This window comes from Chrysochloris asiatica, unplaced genomic scaffold, assembly GCF_000296735.1.
Source record: "Chrysochloris asiatica unplaced genomic scaffold, ChrAsi1.0 scaffold00079, whole genome shotgun sequence".
Classification (NCBI taxonomy): Eukaryota; Metazoa; Chordata; class Mammalia; order Afrosoricida; family Chrysochloridae; genus Chrysochloris; species Chrysochloris asiatica.
This window is the reverse complement of record NW_006408597.1, coordinates 4325908-4330771: the sequence shown is the minus strand read 5'-3', so window position 1 is coordinate 4330771 and position 4864 is coordinate 4325908. Positions and strand designations below refer to the sequence as shown.

At 40.7% G+C, this 4864-nt stretch overlaps 1 pseudogene; it reads right to left on the bottom strand.

Moving 5' to 3' along the window:
- Nucleotides 1-2060: 2060 nt before the first annotated feature.
- On the bottom strand, nt 2061-2720 carry LOC102840224 (annotated as a pseudogene).
- Between the last annotated feature and the right edge of the window lie 2144 nt (nt 2721-4864).

The following is a 4864-nucleotide window of genomic DNA, read 5'->3' as shown; positions in this document are numbered from 1 at the left end:
TCCGACTCATAGTGACCCTGCACAGGGTTTCTGAGGCTGTAAATCTTTACGGGAGCAGAACACCATGCCTCATCTTTCTCCTGCAGAATAGCTTGTAGTTTTGAATTGCCAACCTTCAGGTTAGCAACCTGATTTGTAACCACTATGCTACATGCCCTTAATTACGCTAAGGAATTTCCCTTCTATTCCTGTTTTGCTGAGAGGTTTTTTGTTGTTTTGAAATCAGAAAAGGGTGTTGTGTTGTATCAAATGCCTTCTCTGCACCAATTGAGATGATTACGTGACTCATTTCCTGTTTTTGTGAATTACATCAGTTTAGTGTAGAAATGCCCTTACATCCCTGGTATAAATTCCACAGGATCATGATGTAGTATTTTTATATGCTGTTCGATTGTTGGCTAGAAATTTGTGAATTTTTGTTAACGTATACTCATGAGGGATATTGGTCTGTAATTTTCTTTGTAGTATCTTTGCTTGGCTTTGGCGTCGGGGTTATGCTGGCTTCATAGAATGAATTAGGATGTATATCTTCCTTTTCTGTGTACTGGAATAGTTTGAGTAGAATTAGTGTAAGCTTTTCTCCGAATGCTTAGTAAATGCTCCAATGAAGCCATCTGGCTGGGCCTTTAAAGTTCTTCTTTTGTTATGGGTCTGTTCAAGTTTTCACTGTTGGTATAGATAAGCAGTGTGAAGACATTTGTTAGTCTGTAGTTGATCATGCTATGATCCTTTCTCTCTCAATTGGTTCTGTTGTAATGTCATCCATCTAATTTATTTTGGTTATTTGCATATTTGTGTGTGTGTGTCAAATTGGCCACTGGAATGTCAATTTTATTGGTCCTCTCAAAGAACCAATTTGTAGTCTGGATTCCATTTTTGTTTACTTCATGTATCTCTGTCCTTATCTTTCTTCTGGTGATGGAAATTTTCTTTTGCTGCTACTTTCTTGTTTGAGTTTTAGGGTTAGGCTATTGAGCAAATCCTTTTTTAATATATTTTATTGTGGGTTAGGTGAAAGTTTACAAAGCAAACTAGTTTCTCACTCAGCCATTTATACATACACAGATCATTTTGTGACATTGAGGGCAATCTCCTCAATGTGTCAGTGCTCTGCTCACTTCCACCACGGGTTCCCTGTTTCCATCTACCCAGCTTTATGCCCTCTGAGTTTTACTTCTGGGCAAATGCCTTTGTGGCCCCCTATAGTTTGAGGGAGCATGGTCCTCATGGGTGTTATTGATCACTTTATATGTCTACCTATTGTTTGGCTGTAGAGTGGTCTCCATGAATGGTTCAGTTCTGTTGGAAGGGGTCTAATGGCCATTGTCTCGGAGCTTCCATTAGTCTCTGATCAAGCCAGTGAATCAGGGCCTTTTTCTCTGTGTGTGCTGCTTTATGAATTTATTTTTTGGGGTAAATCACCTAATAGTAACTTTCTATTTACCGTCATTAGGGTTCATTGAGTTAGAAGTGCATGTTTTCTAAATTCAGGCTATAATGCCCGAATTTTATTTTTACATTGTTTTCTCTTAAACTCTATGCTTTTGTTTTCCAACTATATAGAAATACACATTAAAAAATTCTAAGGTAAGCATCCATGGCAAATCCTCAATCCAAAATAAAATAAGTTATAAATCAAATTAAATCAATTGTTTAACCAATTTTATAGCTGTAGTAAAATGCTTTAGACTTCAAAGCTTTATAATGAGATATTTCTTAAAAGCTGAGCATCAAGTCAACAGAATTTAACTCCTTGAATTTACCCAGTTGACTCCTCCTTCAAACATGAAAGTGGTTGTTGTTGTTTATGTACCAGGGCATTGGTTTGTCTCCTAGTGACTCTATATTTGGTTTCCTGAGGCTGTAAGTCTTTATAGGAGCAGAAAACCTCATTGTTCTCCCGCAGAATGATGGGTAGTTTCAAACTGCTGACCTTGATGTTAGCAGCACAACTGGTAACCACTGCCAGAGCTCCTTCAAACACATCAGTTCTAGTTAGTTACTTGAATTTCTTCAAGGCCAAGGATTATCATTGTCTTTAGTCTTGAGTTGTTGCCATTTCAATCAATATCCACTAATTCTACTTCAAAAATGAGTTTTGTGTGTGGTGGAATTTCGGCAGCAGAATATCCTTTGCCTAAGCCCATTCTCATTCAATCTCTAGTTGAGACTTTTCTCCCTTACCCATAGTTAAGAGTCCTTAACTGTGATGACTCTGCCAGCTCCAACCTAAAACTTTCAACATTTGACATTTTTCTTCTTCTTGGCACTTGTTTGAATATTAGTATCAAAAACAGTTCTGCCCTGTTGTGTTCCTGTGTACCAACAATTAATGTCTCCCTTTTTGGGAAAGTTGGTTTTGTCTCCCTTTTTAAGAACAGATTTTATGTATTTTGGTGGACCCTCTTCAAGAGCCTCTTCAGATGTGTTTTCTTTTGGTTTGTCATTAATCATCACATTTTCTACCTGCTGTGACACCTTATTTATACTTTTAGTACCTTTGAAAGGTTTGGTTTTAAAAAACATGGTTTATAAGCTGTAACCAAATGGTTCTTGTTAGTGGTCTTGGCCACATTTTTCATGTTTCCTAGTACCTTACGTTCTTCAAGAAGTAAGTCTGAACCGTGTTCCTGCAGAAACATGGGAATGTTCTTCTTGGGCAGCTGCTCACGGCACAGCTGTCCCACAAGCCACTCCTGCTGTGGAGTGCTCGCTGCCATCTCCCTCTGCTGCCTCGGCTCTGGGTCTGAACTTTTTAATGAATTAGAATTTTGTTCTAATCTATTCTTGAGCTGTTCTTTTAAATGCAGGTGGGATGTATTCAAGATCATACTTTTTTCTCATTGTCTTTAGTTTCACTTTGAACTTGCACACGAACAATTGATGGTCTGTTTCACAGTTGGCCCCTGGTTTTATCTTTACTGATGACACTGAGCTGCGCCGTCACCTTTCCACAGGTGTGGGTATGTTTCCGGTTTGGTCTGGAAATGCAGAGTCATTGATTATGTTGTTCAAAAAGTATTTCCAATGTTGAATCATTGGCCACAAGGGGATACCAACTCGTGTGGTGCCAGGGCCGGTATTCTTTGACATAGATGAGAAGACTGAGTTCTTGTAAACAGTGGGCACTGCCTGTCTCTCTCACCCTTTCAGATGGTGTTCAAATCCTCTACGTACTAGCGTAGTAGTGAAAGCTTTCAGCAAAGTGGAATGCAGTGGAAGGTCTTAGTATGGGGATTTGTGATGAAAGTGGACCAGTTACAATTATCTGAGCATGAAAGTGGAAAGGCTGCTTACAGTCATTGGGAAACTAGCCTCTGAAGCTGCTCTATGGAACAACACAACTAGCTGTCGGCCATTTAAAAGTCAAACTGTTATTGAGTGGGAAGTGTGATAACAGACAGGGAAGTTGTTTCAGAATGGTGTGAGTTGGGACCATTCTTTCAATTGCTCACTGCTTAAATGAGAGGTGTGGCGTCATAAGCTTCCGAGCTCCTGTCCACTTTAACCGTCTTGCAAGTCCTCCAGAGAATGTGTGGGACCTAATAGTGAAGGCTCTTCTTATATCAAGGAAAAGCAGGTATTACAGGCATGAAAGCTTAGAAAGGTGACTTTACTGCCCACACGCTGGCTGAAAGAGAGACAAACTGCACCATGTGTAACTGATTACTTCCTTTAAATAACAGAACTTTGGGATGGAGGGGCTTTTCTTGTCAATGTCAAAAACACTGAAGCTCACGCCCTTTCCTTTTCCATGGCTGCTTCTGCTACAGAAACTGGAAAATGATGGTTACTTTCTTGAACTCCCCAGTTTAACCGAACCAGAATTTAGCCTATTGGCAAACATGCTTCATTGAGAAGGTAAGACTGATGCTAGCCTGCTCCTTGCAGCTAGCTTATTTTAGTTAGTCACGGAGTACTGAGCTAAGGGGAGAGGTGGGAGTAAAACTTGCTCTAGACCAGTGATTCCCACCTTCCTGGCCTAGTGGCCTCCATTCTGACCACAGATTTGGATTGAGCTGGTCAGGGCATTACTGCCGTGGAAGGTCTCCAGGTAATTCCAATGTGTAGCCAGCGTTGAGAACCACTGCTCCAGGCCTGGGCTCTCAGACTAATGTGCATGCCACCCACCTGGGGATCTTGCTGAACATGCAGATTCTGATTCAGGAGGTCTGGGCGAGGTCTGAGTCTGCCTTTCTAGCAAGCTCAAGGGAATCGGACATACACAGGTGATCCTGTGTATGTGAGTATGTGGATTTTGAGGGTATACTAGTCCCAGTGAGGGATCTTCCAGTCACTGTAGATCAGCAGAATGGACTGAGACAAGACCAAAAAGAACACATTTGCTAATAAAGGGAAAAGAACAGCCCTTCAGGGGCCAAAAGCTTCTACCACGAACATTTATTTTTGTTAAAGCAGATTATAAATTCTCATCAGTACAAATATATATAACTTACATTTGATTGTAAGGCCAACGTTTAAAAGTAAAAATGAGATGGGATCTCATGTTATCAGAGGTCAAGAGGCTGCAACTGGCAATGGGATTGTTTGCTAACCAAAATGGGGGGAAAACACACAGAATGCTAGTAAAACCAGAATGCCCATCTCCACAAGACTAGGGGAGACAACATGTAATGGCCAAAACGAACCCCACCCCAGCCCCATTACAAACTGACACAGTAACTTTCGGGCCTTTCTGTGAAGATGATTATATAATTGTCATCTTAGTGTTTGAAAAAAAAACAAAACAGAAAACCCCCACAAAAACAGATTTGTTGTTGTTGTTGTTAAGTGCCATCGAGTCGGGTCCGACCCATAGCGACCCTGTACAGGGTTTCCGAGGGTGTAAATCTTTACGGGAGTA